Consider the following 15,249-nt stretch of genomic DNA (forward strand, 5'->3'; position numbering starts at 1 on the left):
CCAACACAGTTGCAGACAATACAAAAACAACGAGTGCAACCGTGTTTCAATAAAACTTTATTTATGGATCCTGATACATGAATTTTGCATGGTGAAAAATTACATTCTTTTCATTTTTGTCAAGCATTTAAAAGTAAATTATTCTTAGCTCACAGACCATGCAATAAATGACTGCCAACTAGAGCTGGTCTACAGACTGAATTTCTGCCTACTTTTGTTCTAAGCAATATAAACTGAAATCTTTATTTCACTAAATAGCTCTTCTCACGAGTCTCATCTTCCCGTTTGCTTTGCTATTCTGGAGAGAAGTGTTCAAGTTCAAAATCTCCGTAGTCTTGACATTTTTCCCAGGTAAAGGTAAAGGTAAAGGCCCTCCCGTTGATCGTCGATTTGCTCGAGCGGGCCCAGTAACGTCTCCATTGGAGACTTTGTTGTTACTGTGTCTGGCATATTGAATTTTTCCCAGAACAGCTGAATATTCCAGAGTCCAAAACTATAGGTAATACATATGGATTTCCTAAGAATGGGAGGGAATCACAAAATTTTGGAACCGGAAGAAAGCGAACACAGTCTAATTACTTATGTGCACTTTTAAAAGTATTTCAGGTGCTCAAGTTAAAATATTTAGAGCTGTCACATGCATGTATGTGCCAAAGAGCTGGTGAACACGGCGGAGCACCTGCGACCCGAGCACGGGGCCCGCCACCACTGTGGTCACCGCACCACCACCTCCAGCATGACCCTGGGGCAGCCCCAGCAGCTGCCAAGGGAAAAGAAAGGGCTGGATGAGAAGGAAAAGCTTTACAAAGCACTTTCAGAGACAACAACACTACCAAGAAATCAATGCAGGGGTCTGAGCAGAGGGTTCGATCCCCAGCACCCCAGATGATCCCCTGAGCCCCACCAGGAGTGATTACTGAGTGCAGAGCCAGGAGTAAGCCCCGAGCACCTCCTAGCATAGCTCCAAAACAACAACCCCGAAAGTAGAAGTCAAGCAAGGGCCAGGGAGATGCAGGGAGACAGCTGAATGCACTCGGGCCCGGGTTCGCGGAGCACCCACGGCCCTCCCGGTTACAGCTCCACTGGTTCCAACACCTCTTTGGAGGTCACGAAGATTGAAAGGGGACAAAATCAAAACTGCCAAGTGTGAAACAGTCAACACTGCACATCGCTGACTCAGGTTCGATCCCCACGACCCCATGTGGTTCTCCAAAAACCGCAAGCACAAAGCCCGGAACACTGCCAGATGTGGCCCCCACATAAAAACAAACCAAAACAAAAAGTCAATGCAAGCCCTTCTCATCCCTACTTTCCCCATACAGGGGAAAAAAAAAAAGCTCGAAAATGTCAAACACCCACCAAACTCAGGGCATCCCACACAGCTGCTAGGCAGAACCGCAACCACGGCCTGCGGTCCAGTGCTCGGTGCCCAGAACATGCAGCTGGGTGAAATCCTAAAAATACTTGTGGTAAGAGAAGTAGCTCAATGGTGGAGCACTTTCCTTGCAAATGTGAAGTCCTTGGTTCGCGCTCTGATACTGCAGAGGTGGGGAAAACACTTAAAAACTATTTGGCTTTTTGTGGGGAGGAATCCCAAACAATGTCCAGAGGGCCCCGGGCGACTCCCAGGTGACACCTGGTTAACTGGTTCAAGACTTGAACTCAGCCCAGCAAGGCAATGCGGCCTGAGCCCCAAAGTGGTGGGGCTCACCCGATCCACACTTAGCGGTCCTCACGGGTCTCCAAGGCTATGCCTGGTGGTGCGGGGCAGTAGGGAATGATGCAGCACTGGGGGTCAAACTCTGGGGTCCCTATACAAGACACGCCCTCCAGCCCCTTGAGCTATCGCCTGATGCCTCAGAGTTCCTGAGACTGGCATAATCTTTAATACGTGACATGATTTTTTTTTTTTTTTGCTTTTTGGGTCACACCCGGCAATGCACAGGGGTTATTCCTGGCTCTGCACTCAGGAATTACTCCTTGTGGTGCTCGGGGGACCATATGGGATGCTGGGAATGGAACTCAGGTCGGCCGTGTGCAAGGCAAACGCCCTACCCGCTGTGCTATCGCTCCAGCCCCAGACATGAATATTTTTAAGAAACATTTCGGTCATTTCATTTCTCTTCTACCATCATGGAAAGGAAGAGCAAAACAGAGAAAGAAAGAAAGAAAGAAAGAAAGAAAGAAAGAAAGAGAAAGAAAGAAATCTTAACATTTGTTAAAATCATCTGCAGTCCACAGTGACTATAAATATATACCCCGAAAATAAGACACTCAGGCCAGCTTGGAAAGAGAAAATGCTAACGAACTCATCTAAAGAGCGAATCTGAGAGAGAGAGAGATGAATTCTATGGGGAAAGCTTCAGTCCAACTACAGACTAGCATCTTGGTGACTGGAAATCGAAGTGGGGGTTGTGAAGGAAAATCAAAGGGACATAACGACTGGGATCCCAACCAACATCAAAGGCTCCAACCAACGACAGACAATCGTGCCTGCCCAGCTGCTCTTGGCCTCTCCCTGGAAAAGCAAACACTTATATAACCCAAGAAGGTCCTTCCCACCCACCTCGGAGTGCCCACTTGCACAGTTCACAGGGCTGCACCCAGGCTCCGCGTGGACAAGTCCCTGTCCAAAGTGCTGCTTTATTCCATGGGCTGCCCAGCGCCAGGGAGGACGGAACTTGAACACACTCCCTCCCCGCGGGCACCTGCTCTAGAAACCTGTTCCATAAAGCATCATCACACGGCCCGTTTCTGAAATGAAGCAGCCTACCGAGAGTCCGAAAAGACGCAAATCGCCCCAGCCCGACGGTCGGCCCGCGCCAACGGTTGCCCACCAAGCAGCGCTGGGAAGCGTGGAGGTCATGATCCAACGGCAATGAAGACTTCTTATTTTCTTCCCGCGCAACTCCGATGGGCAGATGCCAAGCTTCCCAGGTTGCATTTTATCCCAACAGGAAAAACCAAAAAAAAAAAACAACAAAAAAAAAGCAGGCCAAGGAATCAGGGCCGTCCCTACCCAAACACAACAAATCCGATGACTGCATCAAAACTTGGCCCATTTTCCTGGCCTCTGCAGAAGTCTCTGGACTTCAACCCCACTCTCTTCTTTTTTTTTTTCCGCCCCCAACAGACGCACAAACACGGACCACGTTCCCCAAAGCCACCAACGACGACGACGCAGCCCGAGCTATTCCCATTCGGAGCGACTTGAAAGGTCTCGGTGGGCGCCCACTAAAACTCTGGAAGAATGGGAAATAAAACAGACAGAGGCTGGCGACAATGCCGAGTGTGCCCAGCTGCCGGCGACCCGCATCACGCGGGGGGGCCCCCCGGAGCGCCTTCCCCGCGGACTGCGCGACCCCGCATGCAAATGGAAATGACCATCATCCCCGTCCTCTCCCCTAGGAGAGGCAGTAACTGTCCAACTCCATCCCGGGCCTCCCGCGCCGGGATCCCTCCTCCCCCTGCAGCTCCCCGCAGCCTCGGCCCCAGAAGGTGAAGTCGTGGGGGTGCGGGGGGCACGGTGGGAGCTGGGGGGGGGGGGGGCGGGGGGGGCCCAGAGGCTCGGCCAGGGGAGAAGCGCGCCTTCCCTCTCCGCCCCCACCCACCCCGCGCCGTGCGATCTGTTTGCGGAAACCTCGCACGCAAATATTGATTCAAGTCGCCCCAATGCGAAAGGCGCGATAAGGGGGTGGCGGGAAAGGGGGCGGGGAGCGCGCGCGCGCGCGCGCGCGGGGAGAAACAGACGCGAAACCCCGGAGGCCGCTCGGGTCCGTCGCGCCCGAGGGCGAGTGGCCGGCGGGGTGGGGGCGGGGTGGGGGGTCGCGCGCGCAGGCCCCCGGGGGTCGCGCCCCGCCGGGTGGCCCCTCCGCCGCGGCGAGGCGGCGTCCCCGGGGCCCCCCTCCGCCTTCCCGGGGAGCCGCGGCCCGCGCGGCGCCCGAGCGTCAGGCCGGGGCCCGGGGCCCGGGGGCGGCGGGGGCTGCAGCAGGCCGGCCGCGGGTCCGAGCCCCGCCCCCGCGGCTCCGGGAGCGGGCCGGGGGACCCCCGCCGGGGCGGCGCGGACCCGCGACCCTCGACCCCCGGCCCGCCCGCCGCCCGCCGCCTTACCGAGCCCCGCGGCCCCGCCGCGCCGCCGCGGCGTCGCTGCGCCCCGCTCGCCGCTCCGTGTCTGCCGGCCGCGGGCGCCGGGCCCGCCCGCTCCGCCGCGCGCTCCGCCGCGCCTAGCGCCGCGCCGCCCGGGGCCGCCGCGGGGGCTCGGCCGGGCGCCCCCCGCGCCAGCGCCGCATCGTCGCGCCTCGCCGCCGCGGCCGACTGGGCCTGGCGGGCCCCGCAGCAGCAGCAGCAGCAGCAGCAGCGCCGCCCGGGCCGCCCCCGCCGGCGCCGCCTCCGCCGCCCGCGCTCCGCCTCCGCCCGCGACCCGCGGCGCCCGCAGCGGGGAGAAGAGGCGCGCGCCCGCCCGCCGCGGGCACGAGCACGCGCGCGGAGGGCGGGAGCAGCGGGCGCAGCGCGCGCGCGGCCGGCGGGGCGGGGGCGCGCGCGGGCCTCGCCTGCCGTTGTCCCGGGAGCGCACGTGCGCTGCGTGGGGAGCGCGGGGCGCGGGGCGCGGGGCAGCCCCCGGGGCGCGCGCGCCGGGCCGCGGAGCAGCTGCCCGCTGGGCCTCGCGCTCGGGCGGACTTCGGCTCTCGGCCCTCCGCGTGGTGCCGCGGTGCAGAAAAATTGAGGATTTTTTTTTTTTTCTTTCCAAATCCTGCCGCCGCTGCAGGGACAGCGGGGGAAAAGACGGGCTCGGAGGCCGTGGCCGGGGGTCCTCTGGGCTCCCCGCCGACCCCACCCCCTGCCCTGCATCCCCACCCCCTGGTGACTGTCACCGCGCGCGCAGCGCCGGGAGAGTCAGCCCAGCCTCTCTCCCCACCGTGGGCCTTTGCCTCTGAAATCAGCTCGCCTCGGTTGCTCAGTGGCCCCCCTCGGCCTTCAGGTTCCTGCAGGTGCCTCCTTTCTGGAGTTTGGGACCGACCGGCAGATGTGAAGGGACGGGCAGGGGTGAGGAAGGACGGACGGACACGAAGGGTTGCAAAGGGAGCCACCTTCGGGGTGCGAAGTCGCACCCCACCCCTTCCTTCTGTTCAGCCTCCAGGGCTGCGCTGTGCTGGGGGCCTGTCGCAGTCACTCTGTAGTTTGCTATTTCCAACCCCCCCACCCCCCATAGGTACCTTTCACTCCCGACTCAATTCAGTGTCCGGGAGGGGACGGGGTTAACCTACATAAGCTAATTCAAACCTCCAACAGTGCGTCCCTTCAGGTCACTGCAGTGCCTGGGGTCCACTCAGCATCTGATATTTCAGTGGGAGCATCGGAGAGAAGTGGCATGACCTTGACCACACTTCCCCGCACTTCAAGGACAAGTCCGAGGCAGGATTTTACGACTTCCTGCAGAGAAAGTAGGGAGTGAGCGCTTGTACGACAATTCCACTCTCTCTCACCAGCCTCAGGATAACCAGTTTCTTCAAAGACCAGACTCTGAACGTTTCCTAGCAGAGAACAAGAGAGGGGATGGGGTAAAGGGAGGGGACAAAGGGACAGACCTGGGGTGGGGACATTTACAGGAGCCTGCTTCGAGGAAATGAGGTGATTGTGCTGGAAACTTAAGATCAAAAAAAGGTCAGGTGAGAACTTCCTAAGTGCTGGAGAAACAGCAGGCAAGCTTTTCCCAAGGTTTGACTGTCCTGAACTGCAAGAATGACATCCTGTACTCTCTTAAAGAGGACTTTATACAATGCTGGGGCTGACTCAGCAGCAGAGGGTCTGCCCTGCAAGCCCAATCAAAGCTGATGGTTTGATCCCCAGTACAATTCCATGAATCCAGTGCAATCCCTGGCAACACAAATGTTCGATATCTCGTGCACCACAACTCAAGCCCCACAAACCCAAAGCTTGGCCATTGTACCCTAAGATTCAGGCCAGGAATGTGGCTCAGTATAGAGTCACCTTCCTTGTATGAAGTTCTGGATATGCTCCCCCACCCTGCAAAAAAAAAAAAGATAAAAGGAAAAAAAATATGGCATTCAACTGCAGAGGTTGAATATGAGATGATTTCCACTCAGCAGGTGAAGAAAGTGAATAATAAAAGAGCTCGGATCCTATTTTTCCATCGACTGACCTACATACTTGACTTCAGAGCCTCAAAACATGTTGGTGACTTTCCCCCTGTTTGGATTATATCTGGTACAGAGAAAGAACAAATGGATTCTGCGTGTGTATTCCAAATGTCAGAGGTGTTTGAACAGAGCTCAAGGGTGCCCGTGCTCTTTCCCCCCCGTTCTGAGCCAGCACTCTCTGTCCTTGGAAAGAAGCATCCAAATTCCCCCATGAGTAAGTCGTCGTTCTTGCTAAGCCTGCAGAGAAACTCAAGGTTGGGATTTCCGGGCAACTCTCCGGCCTTATGTATGCACTTGATGTCTGTAATGAGTTAACCTCAGCCCTAATAACACTCTTAGTGATTCAGTAGCTCTGGCCCCCAATCGCCACGTTCCCTAGAAAAGAAAAAGCAAAGTGTCCCCTCTCTGCCACTGGCGCCAGCCTCATCAGCCTGGCCTCCTTTCCTGGCCTTGGCACTGTCAGCTTCCGGGCGGTGGCACCTGAGCTCACTGCTGGCATCTCTCCTGGGTTGTGCACTGCAGTGGCCTCCGGGCACAGAAGCAGCATCACCGTGCAGAGCAGCAGAGCCAGACAGGATGGCTGGCCGCACGGAGGTCTGCACCCTTCCTTGCCTAACCTTGAGCTTCAGGGAGCGCCTGGGAAGAGTTCTTAGGAGAGCGGCACTGCCCAGGTCCTCCCAACTGAACGCTCTGCAGCTGGCCTGAGAAAAGTGAGTTGCTAAAAGAGGCCCAGGTTGACATTTGACAATGTCTCATTGTTTGTCTCCTGGCATGGGGGCTAGCTCCATCTTGGGTCCCCAGAAAAGTGAGCAACTAGGAGTGATAGCACAGTGGGTAGGGCGTTTGCCTTGCATGTGGCCGACCCGGGTTCAATTCCCAGCATCCCATATGGTCCCCTGAGCACTGCCAGGAGTAATTCCTGAGTGCAGAGCCAGGAGTAACCCCTGTGCATCACTGGGTATGACCCAAAAAGAAAAAAAAAGTGGGCAACTAAGTAGAATTGTTTTATTGCAATGCCAGGGATCGAACTCAGAGCCTCACCACAGACAACATATGTACTCTTCCCCAAGCCACCTCCCTCATCTGACAGCAAAAGACAGATTGCAAAAAACTGGGTAGCATGTTTCAACTGCCCGTGGATGCCCATGGAGTAATCTCTCTAAACACCCAACCAGGACAAATACGAAGAGGACAACATGTCAAGAAGCATCTTGAGCCCTGTTCCCAGGAGATGGCAAATCTCTCCCTCCTCTTTTGGGTCCATTTTCTTCTTTAGCCTCTAGCAGGAGAATTTAGAACTTTTGCTTCTCCCGCAATCTTTTTTTTTCCCACCGACTTTAGCCTTAACACCATCTGTAGCTATACATTTGCTTTTGAATACATCAGCCGGATAGGAGCTCCCTGGCGGACTTCTCCTCTGGGTCTTCCTTTTGCAGAATTCTAAATGCTGACTCCTCCTAGCCTCTGACCTTGGGCCCTTCCCGTTCTCTTTGCTCCCATGCAGGGTGACCTCTCCTAGCCTTGGGCTTTAAATAGCCCGCTCCAAGGATGTATATCTTTAACCCTGACCTCTCTCCAGCAATTCATGCTCATATATCCAGCTGCCTACGTGACAGTTCCCCCTTGGATCCTCCAACCTCATGTGTTCCCAACAGAACTCTTGATATTTTTTTTTCTCCACAATAAAGACAAATCCAAAACATGCTTCCTTCCAGTCTTCCCCATCCCAGAACAAAACACGACTTTCACACACCTAATTTCAGCACCTAATTCTTCTAGCTTGCCCTTGGAGCCATACGGCGAATGCAAGTTCTTTCTTCCTTCCCAACCACTAATACCCACGTCTGCCCCTCGAATCTGTCTCGGGGTGACTAATGGTCTCCTTTCCCCTCCGTGGTCTAGTCTGAACTCAGCAGCCAGGGGTTAGCGTTGAAAGTGTTAGTGAGATAACATAATTCCTTCTGCTCAGAACTCTGCTGGGCTCTGTGCTGGGACGCACACTACCGCAGAATCCATGTCATTGGATTCACAACGCCATCAAATCCACGCCCTTTCTCAAGCCTTGCCGTGACTTTCAACCCGACTCGCCTCCCCAACTCTTGGACTTCTCTCTCTCTGTGTCATTTCCCCTGCCCTTCATTGTGTTGTAGCCATGCACTAGAGTTCTCACACCCAGTTGCAGTCCTGCGGATTACTTGGCAGGGCTGCCAATTGTGCAGGCATGTGGGAAGGTGCTGGGGACTGAACTTGCAGACTCCGAGACACCAGGCAGACACTGTCCCAGAAGCACATCCCTAGGCCCTTACCTCTTAACATTCACTCTGCTCCAGCGTTGACACGAGCCTCCCACTCTTCTCCAAACCCACAGGTCACTTCTTTTCCTCACTGCTAGGAGCCTAAGCCCCTGGACATGCCAAACATGCATCCACCACCCCTGAGTGACACTTCTTGTGAAACATCAAGAGGCATTTCTTCCTGCCTTTCCAGTTAAGCTTCTCAAGTGCTATCTAAAATAGTTCTGCCTCTGCCCCTTACTCGGAGTTTTTGTTTGTTTGAGGGCCATAACTGGCAGTGCTCAGGGATTATTTCCAGTATGTTACTCAGGGACCAGTCTTGGCAGTGCTGGGAAATCACACATGAAATCACACATGCCAGGGGTCAAACCCAGCCTGCCACATGCAAAGCAATAACAATCCCTTTCCTTTTTCTTTTTTCGTAAGCGTCAGGGATCAAACCCAGGTCTTCACACATGTAAGGTAAGTTCTCCTCCACAGAGTCACAGCCGGCCCCTTCTGGTTTTCTTAAATAGCACTTAATCATGAAGTGATACAATCGTGTTGGTTATGGCCCTCTCATGTGCTCCATGAAGTCAGGGACTTCATTTGTTCACTATTATGTCCTTGTTGACAAATGAATGCATAAATGGAGGACATGGAATCTATACGCCCACCTAGTTTCCACTGTTGCCACAGAAGTACCTGACACTTAGTGCCCAACAGACAATGGCTAATTATAAGATTATGTAACTTACATAATTGACTAAAAATCACATTAAAAAGGCATCCTGAAAAATCTAGGAAAATATCAAGATTCAGCAGAGAAAAGTCCACCTTGAAGGTGCAATTTAATGTCTATGCAGCAACATCATAGGTTAATCTCATGACTAGATTTTGATAGGTGGAATAAAAGGCACAGAAAACTGAAGCCAAAGTACCTTCTCACCCCCAACTGAAGCAACCCCCAAGATGAAAAGAAATATGATAATATCTGGAAAATGACAACTTTCCCTTTCATTTTTTTTTAACTTGCACTATAATGGAACCTTGAAGAATTAATACTTGAAGAGTTTACATCTCTTTGTTTCCATCTGTGAAATGGGCCTGTTCAGTGGTCAAGGAGATGGTTTAAAAAGCTGAAGGTCAGGTTGCATGTGGGAGACCTGTCTTGATCTGCATCACTGCAAAGACCTCCAAGCACTACCAGAAGCCACTCCAAAGCACCAAACCAGAAATAGGCCTTGAGCATCAATTCTTGTGACTCCAAAGCAATGCAACACCAAAAAATAGGTCTCCTAACTTGCTTCTCTAGTTAGGTATCATAAAAGTAGGATTGTTTAATGATTTGGGGCATATACAGTCTTCAAGACATGACACAGTGTCAGGGTTTGAACCCAGGACTCCTACATGCAGAGTATATATACCCCCAACCCTTTGAACTATCTTCCAGACCCCCGTAGTTTCATTATTATGAAAACAAAACTTTGGAAGGAAGGAAATTTGGAAATTAAGAGTGATGATTGTGCTTCTCAATCTTTCTTGTCTTGAAAGGGAGGGGGTGAAATCTCACTTTGAAATATAATTAAAGACAACAAAAATGACTCAACATTTCAGATATGATCAGTAGCAAAACAACTTATATACAGTGGCTCAAATATATCACAGCATCGTGAACAAGACAGATTCCATTTCCCAGTCAGATGCAAGCAAAGATTAAGGAGTTGGAAAGAATCTCCTTGAAACGTAGGTTTTTGTCTAAAGCATTCATTCTCCCTCTTATCAAGCAAGATTGTGTGGAGAGTCGTAAAAGAATTAAGAGACAACGATGCCATAATCACATTCATTTCTCTAGATGGGCTCCTTATGGGGGGGGGATTAAAATATCTGGAAGGGGGAATCAGATCTCCCAAGAAAAAATTCTGCAAAGGATATTTCCCTAGCAAGCAGGTTGCTTTTCTTCAATTGTGTGTTGAACCGAGTTGACTTGGAGGAAGCTGCATCTCCCACTGGTGACTCTGACAGTGCTGAGCTGTGGCTACTCCTATGGGAACACACACACACACGCACACACACACACACACACACACACACACTCACTCACTTTCACTCTCTCACTCCCTCAGTCACACATCTTACTGTAAACATATGGAGTGTTCTGCTCTCCGGCCATAGCGCTGCCTGAATCAGCACCCGACTCGGATACTTGGGGATGCTTCCAACCCCAAAGCCTTTTATTAGATCTAAAGAACAGAAACCAGTGTTGAGGAAGTGCATGGGAAAGTGACTTGGGAAAGCTGGAGATCAAAGAGAGGTCATTCCACAGCCGGCCTGCCGCTTTCCCAGGATGCTCTCTGCAGTTCCCCTCCCACGATTGTGTCCTTTGTGGCTTCGTTTCCAGAACTTAATGCTTCTCAGAAAGTCTGAAACATCTGTGTTCTCCTGCTCTATTGAAAATACACGCGGCTGAGACTGTACCTAGGTTTCTAAACCATACGGCAGGAGAGGGACGCCCAGTTTCCCAGGCAACTTGGGAATCGTCACACGTGATTCAATGTGGCATTTAATTCTTTAAAAAAAAAATTTTTTTAATTACTTGCACTTGGCTTCAGGAGTGATTTTTGTATTTGACTTTAAGTCTGTATGCTCCCTGGATACAGCAGGGGTAAAGGGTCATTACATATCAGACAGAATAATAAAACTATCCTCTCAAAATATCATTCCCCTGCTCCCCACTCAATTCTTTTTCTCTTATGTATTTCATGCTGAAAGCAAACATTATTCCTTCGAGTGATATCAAAGGCCAGTCTCAAAGCAGAGCTGATAACAGACTCAAACTTACTGTCCAGGCCTTCTTTCCTGGGTCATGATCTAGTTTTAAAAGTATTTCCCTTCAGTTCATGATGGATTTTAACAACAACAATCAGAAGAAAGAAAGAAAGAAAGAAAGAAAGAAAGAAAGAAAGAAGCCAGCAACTGCAAACATCTGATGGCAGCTACACTTAAAGAGGCCAACTTCAAACCAGGCTGGTGAGAATGAGCACTGAGATAATGCAGAGTGTGGCTGTGCTTTGAGGCTCTCCTTTCTGTAAGAGGCCCAGGCTTCATTCACAAGCGAGAGACACTAGGAGCTTTGACAGAAGCTGCTGCACTGATTCTAATTAAAATTCAACCCCCAGTTGATCTTTATTATGGCACCCTTAAAAGTTATGTTCATGACAAGGTCATGCAAAACTGGACAATAGAATCATTTAAGAATACTGGCATGGGGGGTGGGGCAGGAGTGATAGTACAGCTGGTAGGGTGTTTGCATGCGGCTGACCTGGATTCGATCCCTGGCGTCCCATATGGTCCTCAGAGCACCGCCAGGAGTAATTCCTGAGTGCAGAGCCAGGACTTAACCCCTGAGCATTGCTGGGTGTGACCCAAAATGCAGGGAGGAAAAAAAAAAAAAGAATACTGGTGTGGGGGCCGGAAGTGATAGTGCAATGGGGAGGGCACTTGCCTTGCATGTAGTCGATCTGAGTTCAATCCCTCGTATCCCATATGGTCCCCTGAACAATGCCAGGAGTAATTCCTGAGTTCAGAGCCAGAAATAACCCCTGAGTATCACCAGAAATGACCCCAAAAGCCAATAAATAAATAAATAAATAAATAAAGCAATCCTAAGACACTTTGAACTCTTTATCATTAAAAAAAAAAAGAATACTGGTGTGTGTGTGTGTGTGTGTGTGTGTGTATTTGTGTGGAGAGAGAGAGAGAGAGGGAGAGAGAGAGAGAGTCTGCCATAGAGACAGGCTGCCTGCAGGGGCAGGGGGAGGGAAACTGGAATCATTGGTCATGGGACATGTGCACTGTTGAAGAGATGGGTATTGAAACATTATATGATTGAAATCCAATCGTGAACAACTTTATAACTTTATCTCATGGTGACTCAATTTAAAAAATTGTTTTAAGCATACTGCTGGAGAGATAGTACAATAGGTCACTGTCACTGTCACTGTCCTCCCATTCGTCAGTTTGCTCAAGCGGGCACCAGTAATGCCTCCATTGTGAAACTTGTTGTTACTGTGTTTGGCATATCAAATACGCCATGGGGAGCTTGCCAGGCTCGGCCGTGCAGGTGGAACACTCTCGGTAGCTTGCCGGGCTCTCCGAGAGGGACAGAAAAATCAAACCAGGGTCAGCCGCGTGCAAGGCAAATGCCCTACCCTCTGTGCTATCGCTCTTGCATGCAGCCGACCCACATTCAATCCCCAGCATCCCACATGGTTCCCTGAGCCCACCAGGAGTGACTCCTGAGTGCAGAGCCAGGAGTAAGCCCTGAGCATTGCTGGGCGTGGCCCCAACCTAGCAAAACAAATTAAAAAACAAGCAAACAAAGAATACTGTTGGGCCGGAGAGGTAGGACAGTGGGTAAGGCGCTTGCTCTGTAGATTCTATTCCTGCATCCCATGTCATCCCTTAAGCCTGCCAGAAGTGATCCTTGAGCACAGAGCCAGGAGAAACTCTGAGCACCTCTTGGTGTGCCTAATCCCGCCTCCAAGAAAGAATAGGGGACTGGGATTGGGCGGGCGTGTTTGGAGGCTCTAGTGGGGGGACATAGCTACTAGTGCACCCTCAACCCAAGAATGGTTCTTCTCAACTCAACTGAGCATGCAGGTTCGAGAGTGATACACATGGGGCAGTAATGCAGAAGGGGGCAACCTCCTGGCCAACCAGACCAGTCGAATCAACACTGACGATGAACGGGGGTGACGTAGCCAGAACACCTCACACGCAAAATAGGAGGTTGGGGAGGTGGCTCAAAAGACTTGAGTGCATTCTCTTTCGAGTTTTTTTGTTTGTTCTCAGGCCACTTCTGGCAGGGCTCAGGAAGTACCCCAGTTTCTGTGTTCAGGAGTGATCCCTCAGCAGTGCTCAGGGGATGAAAGCTGGGTTGACCTCGTGAAATCCCATAGCATCTTTCTGGCCATGAGAGCATGCTTTCATGATTGGAGCCCTGGCAATACAGGATCCCCTGAGCACTGAGCTGGGAATAGCCCCTAGCACGGCTGGAGTGACCCAGACACCAGGCAACAGGCAACAGAGAAACCAGGAGGCACACATGGAGGAGAAAGACCCCCAGCCAGCTACGCTACCACCATCACCACCACCCTCTGCTCTGGTGCGAGGACCCCTGGAATGACATCTCTTCTGCTGCCTCCTCCCGCTGGACCTGGGATGGCAGTGCCACACTCTTCCCCAACCTCTAAGGCAACAGCCTCAAGACCAAATCCGTGTCACCTCCTGGGATGCAGCTAAGCTCTGTGTGATGGGTGAGTCAAAGCACCGTCACGCACAGCAGCTCAGCCTGGGTGTGCGAGGAGCAAGTAAGCCTCAGGCCGAGAGCACTGGGGGCCTGGTGCTGTCAGTGGCCAAGGGCACGCGCCTGGCGAGTGTGAGGCCCTGAGTTTGCTCCCCGCTGCAGCCCTTGTGATCCAGGAACACTGCTGCTCTTCAGTACCTGTGACCCCTCCCCATAATGCTCCACCCTCAGGGAACACATGACTAAGAACCACAGCCCAGGGGTATGGCTCTGAAGAGCACTGGCTTATGCAGGACTACCCACTTCCCAAAACAGCTTGTGCCCCCCAGGAGCAACCAAGCCTTGTGTGACCACCCCCCTCACACACACACACACACACACACATACACCCCTTGTCATTACAGCAGCAAGAACATCAAAAGGTATGGGAGGGGAAGAGGGTTGGGAGGAAGAGCCATTTTCCTCCATCTCAGCCCACTGCATCATTTTTAGCCTTACTCCCATCCTGGCTTGCACGTATACCTCCCACAAATCCTCTGATGCCATGTGCGGGGAGAAACCAGCTCTTCCAGATCACCTTGGTACGACAATGGTATCCTTTTATTAAGGAAAAACACAGTCAGCCATCATATTTTCCATGAGCAGATCAGGAAATTTGGGCCCTTTTTTCTGGGGCTAGAGCGATAGCACAGCGGTAGGGCGTTTGCCTTGCACGCAGCCAGCATGGCCGACCCGAGTTCGATTCCTCCGCCCCTCTCGGAGAGCCCGGCAAGCTACCGAGGGTATCTCGCCCGCATGGCAGAGCCTGGCAAGTTACCCGTGACGAATTTGATATGCCAGACACAGTAACAACAAAGTCTCCAATGGAGACGTTACTGGGCCCGTTCGAGCAAATCGACGATCAACGGGAGGGCCTCTACTTTACTTTACTTTACTTTTCTGGGGAAGGGCGTCAGGTCACACCCAGTGCTACTCAGACCTGTTCCTTGCTCTGTACTCAGGAGTGAACCTGGTGGTCCTTGCGGGACCCTCTGTAGTGCCACAGATCAAACCAGGGTCAGCTGCATGCAAGGCAAGTGTCTTAACCCCTCTCTCCAATCCTGGGTCTTTTTCCCGAGAGAAAGGTGACCCGCGGGAGAAGCATCACACAGAAGCACCTTTCATTACTAAACTCTGCTTTGAATGGTACCGATCTGCAAACTCGGCAGGGAGAAGGGCACGGAGAAAGTCCATTCCATATCTCAGTGCCAGGAGTTGAAGAGTAAGAACACCAGCCAAGGCTAACCTCCCGGTACACAGACATCAAACAGCTGTGTAAACACTGGACAGATGCATACATTAGCTCCAAAAGTAAATAAAGTTTTGACATTAGGTGCAAGTCCTGCCGCTCCTGTGATTTTTCTCTGCTACGGCTCAGGAGGGAAGGAGGTACCTGAGGTGAAACAGATTGACTTTTTCGGTTGGGGCTGATGTCAGCAGGAAGGAACAGAAAGGTCACATCTGGCCAGAG

At 52.2% G+C, this 15,249-nt stretch overlaps 1 protein-coding gene across 1 annotated transcript in view; it reads right to left on the bottom strand.

The window, feature by feature from the left end:
- Positions 1-4,194, bottom strand: part of ARHGAP32 (Rho GTPase activating protein 32) — a 252,968-nt gene extending 248,774 nt beyond the window's left edge. Inside the window, 1 exon segment of the mRNA XM_056107609.1 lies at positions 4,111-4,194. The gene's annotated coding sequence lies outside the window, so the exon portion shown is untranslated.
- Between the last annotated feature and the right edge of the window lie 11,055 nt (positions 4,195-15,249).

This window comes from Sorex fumeus, unplaced genomic scaffold (genome assembly GCF_029834395.1).
Source record: "Sorex fumeus unplaced genomic scaffold, SorFum_2.1 ptg000169l, whole genome shotgun sequence".
NCBI classification, from domain to species: Eukaryota; Metazoa; Chordata; class Mammalia; order Eulipotyphla; family Soricidae; genus Sorex; species Sorex fumeus.